General features: G+C 39.3%; 1 protein-coding gene across 8 annotated transcripts in view; it reads left to right on the forward strand.

The window, feature by feature from the left end:
* Positions 1 to 5,132: 5,132 nt before the first annotated feature.
* LMO3 (LIM domain only 3) overlaps positions 5,133 to 17,355 on the forward strand; it is a 322,779-nt gene continuing 310,556 nt past the window's right edge. For 4 of the 8 annotated variants that reach the window (XM_081483354.1, XM_081483351.1, XM_081483357.1 and 1 more), the window contains exons 1-2: positions 5,133 to 5,317; positions 15,645 to 15,833. The gene's annotated coding sequence lies outside the window, so the exon portion shown is untranslated. Of the gene's footprint in view, positions 5,318 to 5,494; positions 5,803 to 15,644; positions 15,834 to 17,355 lie in introns of those variants that run through there. The other 4 variants (XM_081483358.1, XM_081483355.1, XM_081483356.1 and 1 more) reach the window with 3 other exon arrangements.

Here is a 17,355-nt window from a genome sequence, read left to right on the forward strand (position 1 = left end):
TTGTAACAAAGTTACAGGTTTACAATTGGCATGCCAGCCCTTTTTTCCTATCATGTGGAACATATAGCAATATGTGATGTGAATAGTTGGCAGCAGCTGTTGAAAATACTAAATCATGCAACTAAAGTGCATAAGATTTTTAAATATTGTATATGTTGGTCAATAAGCAATCAATCAAAATTCAAATGTTGACTAGCTACATTTTTAAAAATTTCAGTAGCAATGCACAGAAATTCTGCTAATTGATTATTAAAATAGATAATGCTAAAGTGTTATTTAAAAGTCTAGGTTAGAAAAGTGACACCAGTGCAAACTGCCTTCAAGTATGAACTTAATCCCCTTTGGTGGATTTACCAGGCATGCATTATGAACTCTTCCTAGATTTAAAGATAACAAATTGTACCTAAGTAAGTAGGAGACCAGGGTTCGATCCCTGGGTCAGGAAGATCCCCTGGAGAAGGGAATGGCAACCCACTCTAGTATTCTTGCCTGGAAAATCCCATGGATAGGGAAGCCTGGCAGGCTACAGTCCATGAGGTCACAAAGAGTCAAGATATAACTGAGTGAGTAACACTATAGCATAAATAGGATAGAAGAAAATAAATCTTTCAAAAATATTACTTGATGAAATTAATTTAGGCTTCCCTGTGGCTCAGACGGTAAAAGCATCTGCCTACAATGTGGGAGACCCGGGTTCGATTCCTGGGTGGGGAAGATCCCTGGAGAAGGCAATGGCAACCCACTCCAGTACTCTTGCCTGGAAAATCCCATGGACAGAGGAGCCTGAGAGGCTACAGTCCATGGGGTCGGATGGTGTGTAGACCTTAAACTTAATTTTATGTATTGGCAAAAAGTTTTCTCTTTTTTTAAAAAACAGAGAGAGAAAGCTAATCTAGATGAATTATAGAAATAAGCTTACTGGGAATTCCCTGGTAGTTCAGTGGTTAGGAATCTGCCTGCTAACACAGGGAAAACAGGTTGGACTCCTAGTCGGGGAAGATTCTACATGCCATGTGGTGACTAAGCCTGAGTGCCACAACTACTGAGCCCGCACTCTAGAACCTGCGATCTGCAACTACTGAGCCCATGTGCTGCATCTACTGAAGCCCATGTGTCTAGAACCCATGCTCTGCAACAAGAGAAGCCACCACAATGAGAAGCCCACGCACTGCAACTAGAGAAAGCCCACGTGTAGCAATGAAGATCCAGCACAGCCAAAAATAAATAAATTAATAGAAAGTCTGATAAAAAAAGAAATAACCTTATTTAGTTATCAATAAGCCATGAACATAGTCGTGTGAGTACTCCAAGGTGGATACAAATAAAATATTCCATGTTGTAGTCCCAGACTAAGAGAAAGAGAAAGAACAGAACTGACTTTATCTTCTGTAATTTCATCATTCTTCTGACAAAGGCATAGACAAATGAGATAGGGAAGAGAAAATGTCTAGTAACCAAGAATACAGGACAGCAAGGACAGGGGAAAAGGTAAATATAAAATTAAAAAAAAAAAACAGTCAGTAGTTGGTCACCATTGAGGAATGACTTTGTGAGCCAAAATTCATATAAAAAGGTTACTCCAATTTAGAAGGAGCAGTAAACTAGCAGTTACAAGAACTGAATTCTGATCCCAGGTCTGCCTTTAGTTAGAAAAAGTGACTCAACATCATGTCCTCAGTTACCTCATCAAGAAAGAAGGAATGCAGCTACTTTGGAAAACAGTTTGGCAGTTTCTTACAAAGCTGAGCACCAAAGAATTGATGCTTTTGAACTGTGGTGTTGGAGAAGACTCTTAAGAGTCCCTTGGACTGCAAGGAGATCAAACTAGTCAATCCTAAAAGATCTGAATATTCATTGGATGGATTGATGCTGAAGCTGAGACTCCAATACTTTGGCCACCTGATGTGAAGAACTGACTCATTGGAAAAGCCCCTGATGCTGAGAAAGATTGAAGGCAGGAGGAGAAGGGGATAACAGAGGATGAGATGGTTGGATGGCATCACTGACTCGATGGACAGGAGTTTGAGCAAACTCCAAGAGTTGGTGATGGACAGGGACACCTGGCATGCTGCAGTCCATGGGGTCGCAAAGAATCAGACACAACTGAAGGACTGAACTGAAATGAACTGAAACGTACTCTTACCATATCATCTAGCAGTTGTGTTCCTTGGTATTTATCCGAAGAAGTTGAAAATGTGTGTCTACACATAAACATGTACAAGGCTGTTATAACATCCTTATACAGAATTGCCAAAACTTGGAAACAACCAACTTGTCTTTCAGTGCATGCATGTTCAGTCGTGTTCAACTCTGTATGACCCCTGGACTTCAGACTGCCAGGGTCCCCTGTCCTTGGCATTTCCCAGGCAAGAATACTGGAGTGGGTTGCCATTTCCTACTCCAGGGGATCTTCCTGACCAAGGCATCCAACCTGTGTCTCCAGTGTCTTCTGCATTGGTAGGTGGATTCTTTCCCACAACACCACTTGGGAAGCCCTCTTTTTCAGTAGGTGAATAGATAACCACACTGTGGTTCATCAAGACAACGGAACGTTATTCAACACTAAAAAGAGACGTGGAAGAATCTTAAAGCCTGTTGCTTTAAGTCAGTGTGAAAGGCTGTCTATTGAATGATTTCAACTATATAGCATCCTGGAAAAGGCAAAACTATGGAGAGAGTAAAAAAAAAAAAATCAGTGATTGCCAGATGTTGGAGGGAGAAAGAAGAGTCAAGTAGGCAGAGCACTGAGACTTGTAGGGCAGTTAAAATAGTCTGTAGGATACTCTGTACGATACGTATCTTTGCTCATTGTTCCAAGCCCTGCAATGTGCAATGTCAAAGGTGAATTCCAAAGTAAAATATGAACTTTGGAGGATTATGGTGTGTCAAAGTGGGTTCATCAGATGTAACAAATGTCCCACTCTGGTAGGGAACACTGAGAAGAGGGGAGGCTATATATGTGTGGGGACAGAGGGTACATGGGAAATATTTTTACCTTTTCTGAATTTTGCAGTGAACTTAAAACTGTGCTAAACAAAATCTTAAAAAAAAGAAAGAAGGGATTATAATAATACTCTCTATTATAAAATAAAATACCATAATACAAATTAGAGCACATCTCTCTCAGACTAAAAGCTATGGAAATGTAAGCCGTATTTTTTTTTTTATTGCATTTAACTGTTAAAAATTCCTAAAACATGAGTAGGCATGGCAACTTTTGAAGTTGGAAGTTTGATGTTTCTAACTTATAATTAATATGAGGGAAGATCATTTGTCCAGTGGTATAGGGAGCCTCAGAGTATCAAATTTCATGCTCTAAACCAAGGAAATTTGATGAAAAATATTGAGCAAAGTAAACAGACTTAAATGTTAGAAAGTTTAGGGTAGAAACGGCAGATGAGCAATAGTAAAGAAAATAACTCAACAAAAAGGCAATTCAAGTAGTTCCAATGAGAGACAACCAAGGCCAGACACAGAACAAAAAGAAAAGACTGATTAAAAAAAAAACGCTTATAATTGATACAGCTAATAAGGTCTGGAATGTGTACTGCATAGTGACTGTAATTAACAATACTGTATTATATACTTGAAAGTTTCAAGATAGAAGATCTTAAAAATTATCATCACACTAACACAAACAAATGGCGAATATGTGAATGGATGGAAGTGTTCACTAACTTAATTGTGATAAGTGAAGTGTTACTCACACAGTCATGTCTTACTTTTTTTGACCCCATAGACTCTAGCCTACCAGGCTCCTCTGTCCATGGAATTCCCCAGGCAAGAAATCTGGGGTGGGTTGCCATTTCCTTCTCCAGGGGATCTTCCTGACCCAGGGATCCAAGCCAAGTCTGCTGCATTGCAGGCAGATTCTTCACCATCTGCACCACCAGGGAAGCCCTACATTATAATATTATACATAAGTGTATAAAATTCTCACATCCTGCATCTTACAGTTACATATGTTGTATATCAATAATATCACAATAAAACTGGAGAAAAATTCAATGAAAAACTGGAGAACTTAATAATATCTCCAGAAAACTGGAGAATTTAATGACCCGATGTGTCTCCTGAGCATGAGATGGGAAATATCTACAGTGACTATTAAGTCCTCATTTACAGAGTCTTAGTGTGAATGGAAGATGCATTTCTGTTGCACCTATTGAGAAAATTAGATTTTTCTTTTCTGGCCTACTATTGCAGTAAATTATCAATATGTTAATCAATTCAATAATAAACCCAACCTCCCCTCCTGCTCTACAAGTGTCTTCATTTGGCTGGGCCTGCTGATCTATACGTGTGTGTTATTCACTTAGTCGTGTCTGACTCTGCAACACTATGGACTGTAGCCCACCAGGCTCCTCTGTCCATGGAATTCCCCAGGCGAGAATATTGGAGTGGGTTGCCATTCCCTTCTCCAGGCAATCTTCCTGACCTAGGGATAGAACATGGGTCACCTGCATTGCAGGCAGATTCTTTACTGTCTGAGCCACCAGGGAAGTCCCTGATCTGTATACTTCATAATGAAATTGTTATTATAAGAATTCTTTGAGACATTCTAGCAAATTATCAAACCTGGGAGGGTTTGTGGAAACTCCCGGATTTATAACCAGTCAGTCAGAAGTGTGGGTTTAGGAAACCTGGTGTGACCAACACTCTTAAGTCAGTCCCCAATAGGGGTCCTCTTGCCTGGTGTCACTTATGCCAATAGAATAAGATTGATTGAGTTCAGTTCAGAATCATAGGTAAGCTTAATCAATGAGTGGAGGGGACTTCCCTAGTGGCTCAGTGGCTAAGACTCCACGCTCCCAATACAGGGGTCCTGGGTTGGACCCCTGATGAAGGAACTAGATCCCACATGCCACAACTAAGATTTTGCAAGCTCAACTGAAGATTCTGCATGCTATGCAATGAAGATCGAAGATCCTGCATGCAGTAACTAAGACTCAATGCAGATAAGTAAATAAATAAAATTAAGTTGTTTTTTCTTTTTTTTTTTAATGGAGATGCGAGACTTTGTGCTTTAGACGCTCGCCGTGCCCAAAGGCTATGGACAAGGCTGCCTTGCAGGGATCTCCTCCCCCAGGAAGGAAGGGCGGGGCTCTACAGGGTCTGGGCGCAGGCGCACTGGTCACACGCCGCAGATTGCCAAGGCGGACGCTTCTCTGCAGTCCGCGCACCAGTGCCATCTTGAACCAGAAGGAGACAGCTTCTGCACATGCCGCCAAGTTAGGGTGTCCTGCACCGAGGTTCGGAGCTGGGAACTCGAATCCGTTGTGTCGGGAAAAAGGTCCTTGCAAACGGCTCCTTACAGGCAAGTGAAACCAGATGAAGCGCAAAGGAAGAGGTTAGACCTTATCACCTAGATGCCATCTTGTTTTTCCACGGGAACCCCAGTGGTCTTTGTCTTTGACATTGGGACCTCCCGAAGTATTGCCTGAGCCTGCAGTCACGGTAGTCTTGTTGACGACTGTGCTGTTTAAACCTGCAGCTCGTGCTCCTGCTCAGTTGCCCACTCGTGTCGGACTCGGCAATCCTATGGACTGTAGCCCGCCAGACTTCTCCGTCCATGGAATTTTCCAGACAAGAATACCGGAGTGAGTTGCCATTTCCTCCTCCAGGGGAATCTTCCCATCCTAGGATGCAACCCGCGTCTCCTGCATCTGCTGCATTGGCAGGCAGATTCTTTACCTCTGAGCCACATAGGAGGTCTGTGCTAATTCTGGGTGGTAAGCACCACAACTGAATTGCAGTACACCCCTGGGTTTTGCCAGAAGAAGATACAGGATTCTTGTTTAGGTATATTAATATATGGATTTAATTATCTAATGTTTGATATTGGGGATTTGCATCTATATTCACGAGTGAAAGTGGCATTATTTAAGTTTTCCTGAAATATTCTTGCCAGTGTTTTTTCAAGGTTATAGTAGTGTCATACAACTGTGTTCAGGAGGGTTTTATTTCTACTTTTATTTTCTGAAAGAGTTTGAGAAGATGGAATTATTTCCTTCTTTGAATATTTGGCAGAATCCATTAAAAAAACCATTTGCAACTGGAGTTTCTTTGCGGGAAGGCTTTTGATTAATGGTTTAATTTCTTAGCATCTGTGTATTTATTAATACTATTTAGCTTTTCCTTCTGGAATCACCTTTGGATGATTCTATTTTTCCAGAAATGTATCTGCTTTATGTAAAGGTGTAAACTTATTACTGCAAGTAGTTTATATCATCTTATTAATATTTCTTTAGTATCTATAGGATTGGGCAAAAGGTCTTCACTTTGTTTTTGATACTATTTACTTGGGCGTCTGGGCTTTCCTGGTGGCTCAATGGTAAAGAATCCGCCTACCGATGCAGAAGATGCAGGTCTGACCCCTGGGTCGGCAAGATCCCCTGGAGAAGGAAGTGTCAACCCATTCTAGTATTCTTGCCTGTAGAATTCCATGGACAGAGGGACCATGGAATAGTCCATGGGATCCCAAAGAGTCAGACACAATTTAGCAGCCAAACAGCAACAACTTGTTGCTCCTCTCTTTTGTCATAATTAAGCTAATCTAAGGGGTCATCAGTTTAAGCAGTTCAGTTCAGTCACTCAATCGTGTCTGACTCTTTGTGACCCCATGGACCACAGCACGCCAGGCCTCCCTGTCCATCACCAACTCCCGGAGTTTACCCAAACTCATCTCCATTGAGTCAGTGATGCCATCCAACCATCTCATCCTCTGTCGTCCCCTTCTCCTCCTGCCTTCAATCTTTCCCAGCATCAGGATCTTTTCAACTGAGTCAGTTCTTCCCATCAGGTGGCCAAAGTATTGGAGTTTCAGCTTCAACATTAGTCCTTCCAATGAACACTCAGGACTGATCTCCTTTAGAATGGATTAGTTGGATCTCCTTGCAGTCCAAGGGACTCTCAAGAGTCTTCTCCAACACCACAGGTCAAAAGCATCAATTCGTCGGCACTCAGCTTTCTTTATAGTCCAGCTCTCACATTCATACATGACGACTGGAAAAACCATAGCCTTGACTAGACGGACGTTTGTTGGTAAAGTAATGTCTCTGCTTTTTAATATGCTGTCTAGGTTGGTCATAACTTTCCTTCCAAGGAGTAAGCGTCTTTTAATTTCATGGCTGCAGTCACCATCTGCAGTGATTTTGGAGCCTAGAAAAATAAAGTCAGCCACTGTTTCCACTGTTTACCCATCTATCTGCCGTGAAGTGATGGGACCAGATGCCATGATCTTAGTTTTCTGAATGTTGAGCTTTTAGCCAGCTTTTGCACTCTCTCACTTTCATCAAGAGGCTCTTTTTTTCTTCTTCGCTTTCTGCCATAAGGGTGGTGTCATCTGCATATCTGAGATTATTGATGTGACTCCTAGCAATCTTGATTGCAGCTTGTGCTTCATCCAGCCCAGCATTTCTCTTGATGTACTCTGCATACAAGTTAAATAAGCAGGATGACACTAAGGGGTCATCAATTTAACAGTAGTTTTTTTAATAAAAAACAATTTGGGCTTTTTAAATACTCTTTATTGAACATTTTCTATTGTACTAATTTCTGTTTCTATTTTTTATTTTCCCTGTTTTGTTTCTCCTGTATAAGATAGATATTTAGCTCATTAGTCTCTTTCTCTCTCCTACATGTGATTTTTTTCCTCTGTGTGGGACTTTAGCTGCTTTCTATAATGCAAAGTTTAATATGAGCTAAAATTTTCATTATTGTTATCATTTAGCTGATGTTTTCCTATTTTCTTCTTTGACATAATGATTACCTAGAAGTTAAAGTCTTAATTTTCAAGTAAAAGGAGATTTTTCCATGATATCTTTCTTTTTCCATTTAATTTAGCTTAATTGTTATTATTTTCATCCTTCAGTTCATTTCGGTTCAGTTGCTCAGTCGTGTATGACTCTTTGCGACCCCATGAACCACAGCACGCCAGGCCTCCCTGTCCATCACCAACTCCCTGAGTCCACCCAAACCCATGTCCATCGAGTTGGTGATGCCATCCAGCCATCTCATCCTCTGTCATCCCCTTCTCCTCCCGCCCTCAATCTTTCCCAGCATCAGGGTCTTTTCCAATGAGTCAGCTCTTCGCATCAGGTGGCCAAAGTATTGGAGCTTCAGCTTCAACATCAGTCCCTCCAGTGAACACCCAGGACTGATCTCCTTTAGGATGGACTGGTTGGATCTCCTTGCAGTGCAAGGGACTCTCAAGAGTCTTCTCCCACACCACAGTTCAAAAGCATCAATTTTTCAGCACTCAGCTTTCTTCACAGTCCAACTCCCACATCCGTACATGACTACTAGAAAAACCATAACCTTGACTAGACGGACCTTTGTTGGCAAAGTAATGTCTCTCCTTTTTAATTTTCATCCTTAGCTATTCAATAAAAGTTGATTTATAGCCCAGAAAAAGGTCAGTATTCATAATTGTTCCAGTGGTACTTTAAAAGACTGTATATTCCCCAGCTACTAAATACAGCATTATATGTATATATAAATATATGCACATGCATTAGTATAGAAATATATAGATACAGAGAGATACCCAGTCTATGCTGGGTTTTCATTTTTCCAAGTTCCTATATCTTTAATGATTTTTTCCTCATTTCCATACTTTTTATTGAAAAAGGATTTTAAAATTTCTGCTATGATTAATGATTTGTCTATTTCTCCTTGTATTTCCTCCATATTTTATTTCACATATTTTCACAATTAATATTTATTTTATCTTAATAAATTTTACTTTAATCAAAAAATTTTTATCTTAGGGTCAGTTTAATTCTGATATTAGTAAAACCAAATCAGTTTTATTTGATGTGTGTTCTTTATTCTTTTCCTTTCACTCTTTCTGTGTCTATGTTTTAGATGAGACTCTTGTGAGTATCGTTCAGTCTTTTTTTAATCTAATGCAATCTTTATTTTTTAAGTAGACATTGTTCTGTTGTTGCTGTGCTCATTCAGTTGTGTCTGACTCTTTGTGACCCTATGGACAGACTATAGCCCAGCAGGCTCCTCTCTCCATGGGATTCTCCAGGCAAAAATACTGGAGTGGGTGGGTTGCCATTTCCTCCTCCAGGGAATCTTCCCAACCCAGGGATAGAACCCACGTCTCCTGCGTCTCCTGCGTTGGCTAGTGGATTCTTTACCACTGAACCACCTGGGAAGCCTGTTTCTTCATGTACCCTAAAGCTATTTTAAAGCTTACCATTTTTCTTCTTTAAATCTTGTAAATGCAGTTTTTAAATGCTGGTTTATGTTTGATGCTTTCAACACTTGAGATCATTGTAAGTTTTTTTCTTCTGGATTCCCTTCCAAATGTCTTGCTTCTTTGGTACCTACTTAGTTTTATTTTTCCATTATTACTGTGCTCATAAAATTATTTGAAGATCTGTTAATACAACAGTCTTACTCTAGAGGATTTGCATTTGCTTCTGTTGAGCACCTGGGGGCGCTACCAGTCTAGGAGCACCAGAAACCAAGCTAAAGCTCGAAGTTTCTTGGCCCCACCCCTCCAGCTGATGTAAACAAGGCTGGTTGCAAATCCGTGTCCATAGTCGTAACTTCTTTAGGTTATTTAAAAATATTTTTTTCTCATATTCTATTTAGTTTCAAGGTAACCTTTCTAGCAGTCATCTTCAAAAATGAGTAGTTGTGTTGTTTAGGATTTTTTTGTTTGTTTGTTTTCACTCATACTGATCCTAAGAACAAAGTCCCCTGGAGGTCTTGCCTAACATGGTAAATTATTATATAAAACTGTCTAACTTGCAGAAATATTGGGCCTTGATTTCTGTTCATCACCAAAGGTGAGAGGGCCAGGTTAGTGCATATCAGCATATATTTTAGGATGTATATATTTTCTTAGTAAAAATCTCATGTTCTTTACTATATACCTGCTATGACTATGTAAATTTATTTCCTGTACATTGTAAGGTGCAGGTGGAAAAAACTTGATGCTTTTTAGAGAAAATCTATTTTGATATCTCAGCAGCTGCCATCTTCACATAGATTATTGCTGTTAGCATTTTGGTTTATGACATAGCGTTGCAAAGTTTCAGACACACAGATATGTTTAGTAGTAGTTGGTGATCAAAGCCAAACATGAGAGCTACAAGGCATTTTACCATAGTAGTAGAGCAATGAATTTTAACTCCATGTCAAAGAAACAGTTTTTAAAAGGACAAAAAATTATAAAATTTATTACCTTACCATTTTAAAGAAGAGGGTTAAATTTACATGTAAGTCATGATTCATTAAAACGTAGTCAGTTTGTGAGAGAACATCATGCTAGCTGGAGAATTATGGCTAAGCCACAAGGAATATTAGATAATATTAACTCTAGTAAATACAAAAGTCCTTTGAAGATTAGCCTACTTTCCTAATTTCCTTGATAAAGTTGAAATCTTCAGTTATTTAGGTCTGTGGTGTCCAGTGGGCTCTATGAGGCACATTTAATTATTCTATAATATAATGTTGGAACACATTTAATTATTCCTTACTCCTCTAGATGTGAAGATTTAGTCAAATTATGCATCATCTGTATTTTCTCCACTTAGAAATTGAGTAGGATGTAGTAACACAAGACGATGTTCTAGAGGGATTCATTATTTAATGTTGCTAAAGTCCTACACAAATGCCAAACTCATTAGAGTGTGCATGCTGGCAAGTGGCTAGGGTTTAGGAGATAATGCAAGAGCACACATAAATCAAAATTTCAGCATGAACGACCTTTTTTTTGGACCAGAGGATGATTAATCACATCACTGACATTGTGTGTGCAGGTTCTTGTTCAATAAGGAACAGTTGACACCCTTAGGTTATACCTTCAGCCTTCTCCCTTTCCCTTTCACAGCAGTGGTCGGGGCTTGGGAATAGGGCCACCAATTCTGTGCAGAGGTTGAGTGCCTTTCAAATTACAGTCTAGAAAATTCCCAGACGTCTAACTTTTACCCTCCCTTAAAAAAAAAAAAAAAAACGGTGGAATCATCTTGTCATAGTAAATTGTTTTCAGACTTCAGATGAATTACTTCTAAAGATGATACTCTGTAGACATCAGTGGCAGTAAAATAAATGCAGAATCAGGTGATTCTCACTACCACACCAATACCATCCTGTTCTCAGCCACCAGTTTGTCTTACAAGGATTATAGCAACAGCCTTGTTTTTCAGTCAAGGTTGTCTACAGAAACAGAAACAATAAGATGTGTGTGTATGTATATATATATATATAAAGCATATGTATATATGCACATATATGGATATACATACACAAACATGTATAAGTACAGTAAGTCCCCTACATACGAATGTTAAGTCACGAACTTTCAAAGATTCAGATATGCGTTTGCATGTAAAATCACGTAAGTTAGTTCACATGTTTGGCGTACATTTGTCATGTGCATGAATCCTCTACAAGTGATTGTACTTTTGTGTGCTTTATTGTACAGTACTGTGCAGCCGTACAGTATCTTTATTTCAAGCTCTGGATTTCCAGAAGCAAGCATTAAAAGCAGTGGTGATGTAGCTAGTCCTGGTAAGAAGTGCCAAGTGATAAAGACAGAAACAATAGTGAAAATAATTAAAACAGTGGAACCAGGTGAAGAGATAGCTTGCCCTCCAGTTGACTCCTATCACTGATGACGCTTCAGCTCTACCATCTCCCACCTTCTCATCCCTCCTCCAGTCAGTAATTCTTCTTTCCTGTTCACTTGATGCCAGCCCCTGTATGCTAGCTGTTGTACTGTACTACTATACTTTTCAAGGTACTGTACTGTAAGATTAGAAATGTCTTCTTTTTGTATTTCTTTTTATATATTATCTGTGGGAAAAGTATTATAAACCTATTACACTACTATATAGCTGATTGTGTTAGTTGGGAACCTAAGCCTAACTTTGTTGGACTTGTGAACAAATTGGACTTAAGCATGCCCTCTTAGAAAGGAAATGTTCGTATGTAGGGGACTTGCTGTATATATCATATATAAATCTACATATCCTATTGATTGTGTTTACCTACAGATATATAGATCTATGGTCTGTGTGTGTGCTCAGTCATATCTGACTTTTTGCGACCCTATGGATTGAAGCCCACCAAGCTCCTCTGTCCATGGGATTCTCCAGGCAAGAATATTGGAGTGGGTTGCCATTTCCTCCTCTCTTTATGTCTTTTCATATCTCCCTTTATGTATCCTGCACTGGCATGCAGATTCTTTACCACTGTACCACCTGGGAAACTCATAGAGACATAGGTAAGATGAAGAGACTTATTTTAAGGAGTTGGCTCACACAGTTGTGGGACTGGAAAGTTCAAAAATTTGTAGGACAGTCCTGCAGACTGTAAACTCAGACAGGAGTTGATGCTATGGTCTTGAAGTAGAACTTCTTCTACTCTGAAGTGAAGTGAAAGTAGCTCAGTCGTGTCTGTCCATGGAATTCTCCAGGCCAGAATACTGGAATGGGTAACTGTTCCCTTCTCCATGGGATCTTCCCAGCTCAGGGATGGAACCCAGGTTTCCTGCGTTGCAAGTAGATTCTTTACCAGCTGAGCCACAAGGGAAGCCCAAGAATACTGGAGTGGGTAGCCTGTCCCTTCTCCAGTGGATCTTCCAGACCCAAGAATCGAACCGGGATCTCCTGAATTGCAGGTGGATTTTTTACCAACCGAGCTATCAGGGAATATTCTACTCTAGGAAACTTCATTTTTAGTTCTTAAGACCATGAACTTACTGGATGAGGGCCACCCATATTACGGAAAGTATATATCTCAGTCAACTGATCGTGCATATTATCCACATTCACAAAAATACCTTCACAGTCACACCGAGATTTGTATTTGAATAAGTAACTGGGTGCTACCACCTAGCCTGGTTTACATGTAAAATTGACCAGTGCATATGCCAACTGGTTCTCTTGCTTCTTCCTATGTTCTGCTCCCCGTAACTTACTTTCAGTGTAGCAGCCACAGAGATTCCTTAAGACATAAGCCATAGCATATCTGTCTCCATCAAAACGTCTAATAGCGCCTCAAATCACTCTTAGTTAAATCCCAAGACCTTATTAAGGCATCCAAGAACTTGAATGATCTGGTCTTCTATGACCTGTCTTCCCACCTGGGTCACACTGTCCTTACCGTACCAGACACATCCTAATCATAGGGCTTTTGAGCTGTTTCACTCTAACTGCTTGAAATATTCTTCTCTCAGGACACAAAAACATATAATTTCTTTCTCCTTCAAATTTTTGCTACAAAGTCACCCTCTCAATGTAGTCAGTCCTTGTGTGTGTGTGTATATGTGTATGTGTGTGTGTGTGCGCCAAGTCACTTCAGGTGTGTCCAACTTTGTGTGACCCCATGGACTGTAGCCTGCCAGGCTCCCCTGTCCATGGGATTCTCCAGGCAAGAATACTGGAGTGGATTGCTGTGCCCTCCTCCAGGGGATCTTCCCAACCCAGGGATCGAACCCATGTCTCTTAAGTCTCCTGCATTGGCAGAGCGGGTTGTTTACAACTAGAGTCACCTGGGAAGCCCCTGTCAACCCTTACCAACTATAAAATTCTTCCTGATACATTCCTCCTCTGGCATTTCATACTCCTATATTCTGCGCTACCTTTGTTGCCCATAGCCTTTATTACCTTATAACATAATTTGTAATTAACTTATAAAAATTATTTACTGATCCTCCCTGCCCACCAGAATTTAACCACCACAAAGACAATAATCTTGGTTTATCATTTATTAAATTTCTGATTTAATCCCTGTACCTAGATCAATATCTGGCAAATGAAATTATTTAATAAACATTCATTGAATAAATAAATTTAAGCTAATGCTTTACTAATAAACTTTTGATTATGACCTGTAATATATTTAAAAACAACTTCATTTTGCATTCTCTTCTTTTTATGTCTTTCACCCTGTTCTATAATTTCTCATTTTTAAGCAGATAACATAATCCATTTTTTTGCTTTTATAATCTTTCTCCTTTTAAAGAAAGTGATCTAGAGAACCTAATATTCATGTCATATATATAATAACTAGGTAACTAAAGAGAATAATTAAGATATGTGCAATTAATTAAACTAATTGGATTAAGGGGATTAGGCATCTTAGGTTATAGAAAGAGTTCAGGTGGAAAGCCGCCATGAATTAGCTGGGTTAGCCACACACAAGAGACATATATTTTCAAGGCTATAATTTTAGAGAATTTCAGTTTGTCTCAAGACTGATAGGGGCTTCCCTGATGACTCAGATGGTAAAGAATCCGCCTGCAATGCAGGAGATGCAGGAGATACAGGTTCGATTCCTGGGTCGGGAAGATCCACTGGAGAAGGGAATGACTACCCATTCCAGTGTTCTTGCCTGAAGAATCCCATGAACAGAGGAGCCTGGCAGGCTGTTGTCCATGGGGTTGCAAAGAGTCAGACATGACTGAGCGACTAACACTTTCACTTTTCAAGAATGATATTTAGCATTATTTTTAGTATATAATGTTTATCAAATTGATTTAAATAATGATCATAATGTTTACTGACAACTCATTTTAACTGATAAGCATTAAAATAGCTGAAGATGAAGTACATAGAAGTTTAGAATTAAAACCTTGGAATAGACCTAACACTTTTTCTTTGTACTTGATTGTGTATTTTTGCCCCATACTTTTTTTTATTCACAGAGAAGTTCAAAGAAAAGTAGAAAAAAATAAACCCACTTGATGGTTTTTATATCAGATTTCAATCTCAAATTTTTCTTTGTCCTTAAACAGACTCACTTGGAAGATGCCTTCCAGCTCTAGATTTTACAAAAGGTGGCCCTTCCTGGACTCTACATGTAGTTTCTAGAGTTGGGCTAATCATCAGAGAATTTATGATATCCTTGGTCTTGCAAAAATCCTTTTTGCCCGTATTTCTCTAATCAAGGTTATGAAGATATGTATCTGCTGTGGAGAAGATAAGTAACATCTAGGAGACAGTATTTCCTTCTACTTACAGGTGTATCCCTGTCTCCATATTTTTAATTATATTGCACAGAAAAATAAGCTGCTGATGTGAAAAGTATAGCAATGAGAACTGGGTGAACAAAACCTCTGGCATTTGTATCTCTTTATCCTCACGTTGAGTCACTCTCCAGCATAGTCATTTTGGGAGACCTGATTCAGATTTATAAATGTGCCAAGCTTTTTCCCAGCTCAGTGTCTCTGGACACAACACTTTTCCTGAAACAGTCTTCTTCATCTGGCTAAGATAATCTGACTTTAACATAGATTTCAGCTTCCCAGGGAAGCCTTCTGGGATCCCTCTGCTTAGCTGAAATTTCTTATTTGTTTTCCTCTAAAAAGTTTAGTGACTATTTCCTAAAGGCATTTCCTCCTTCTTACAATTACCTTAACTATGCAATACACTTATTTATGTTAAAAAAATACCTGGCTTGCTATTGGACATTAATTGAAACAGCTCCTATGACTGAAAAATGTAAAATAATCTTGAAAACTAAAATACTATAATGTCTTTGATGTTAGAGAAAGGCTTTCATAGAGAGGGCAGGGCTCAGAATTTTATAATAAAAGATAATTGGTTTGTGCAGAAACAATCTGTCTTGGGAATACAAGGAGACACTCGTATTCTCAAGCAGTAACATCTTGTTCCTAGGACTGACTTTGGAGCCACGTGAAGAGATGCTGGATCCCATAATTGCATGAGTGGTGCCCTATGAGCAGATTTCTGTTGACCAGCGAAAAGCTGCCTCATTTGTGGATGGCACTTCCAAGGTGAAAAACAACATCCTATCTGGAATACTGTGACATTAAGACCAGCAGGTGCCAAGACTGATTGAAGAAGGTAAGAAAAAAAAATCACTTCAATGGTTTTGCATGCTGTTTTCCTTGTCGTCATGGGAAAATTGAATAGCAGTAAAAGTCCACTATATTTAGGTTTTTACTGACTCATGAGTGGTGGCTAATGGTTTGGGCATATGGTCAGGCAGATGGGCTGTGGGAAGCTGCACTGTTAAAGTGATATCTGTATAGGGTGTGGCCCTGTGGAAATTACTATGGGAATTTAAGGTGCATGTTAAAGTAGGAGGCATTGGGGAAGATATTAGGGAAATGACACACGGAAAACAACGAAAAGGATATTAAAGGCAAAAAGAAGAGTAAGTTAAAAATCCCTAAGACAAGAAATGATCAGGGAAGGCTGGCTAGGCTATAGCCAGTCCATGATCAAAGAAAGCAGTTTGCTCTGAAATCAGACAGTTTTCGAGAGGTCCTAGTAAATATATCATTCGTAATCCATATTAACACATTTGTATTTCATCCTATACAAACCAGGAAGTCATTGGAAAGTTTTGAGCACAGAAGTAAAGTGATTTATATTTTTAAAGAATTTCTATACTTGTTGTGTAGAAAGTAGACTGGAGGGTTGTGGCAAGTCGAGTGATGTTCACAAATATTTAATGTGCCCTGTAGATTTCTTAGCCTTTGAAAAGTTTGGGAGTTCTAAATACCACCCTCAGGTTCAATAATCTGCTGAAAAGACTAGTAGAACCAACTTAAAGTTGCTATCCTCATGCTTATAGTTTCCTTTAATGAAAGGGTGCACACTGAAATCAGACAATCACGGAGCATCGGAGCGTGAGGCAGACTCCAGGAGAGCCCCACACGTAGATCTTCCTGCTGTTCCTTATAGTGGGGTCCTGGGTTGCACTTTTCCCCAGAATCGTGTGTGACAATAAGCTTAGTGTATTGCCAACCAAAGAAGCGTACTTGAGTTTTAGGAGACACAATTCGACCTATGATGTAGGATCTTTGTTTTGTTCATTACCTAATTCAAAGACTAAAAAATAAATCCTGACAAATAACAGCTGCACATTAATATTTGTTGAATGAATGAATGAATAAATGAATGAATTCAACACGTCAAGCATAAAAATAGTTGGTGGAGATGGAGGTTTAAGACACAATTCCCACCATCAACATGCTCACATTCTAGTGAAAGAACCAATTAAATAAACATTATATAATGATTGTTAAGCCAAAGATGTACACTGAGTTCCATGTAGAAACCAAACCTTGAGCATGAAGATCAGGGAATGCTTTGTAGAGAAGATAATGCCTTGTGTTCAGCATCAAGTGTTGAAGTTGATAGTGAAAGACAGAGAATATTCCATGCATAGGGAATAGTACATGTGAATAAATCAGACAAGAGAAAGTGTGTCACATTTGAGGGGCTGCAAGTAGTTTGGTATGGAATCAATAAGGATAAAGAAAAAGGTAATTCTGTGAGGGACAAGAAGGCAGATCATGAAAGACATAGCATAAACTAGGGTTCCGATTTTATCTTTAACATAATAGAAAGCCATTGA

Source organism: Giraffa tippelskirchi, chromosome 4 (assembly GCF_054371585.1).
Source record: "Giraffa tippelskirchi isolate mGirTip1 chromosome 4, T2T-mGirTip1v1.2.pri, whole genome shotgun sequence".
Taxonomy (NCBI): domain Eukaryota; kingdom Metazoa; phylum Chordata; class Mammalia; order Artiodactyla; family Giraffidae; genus Giraffa; species Giraffa tippelskirchi.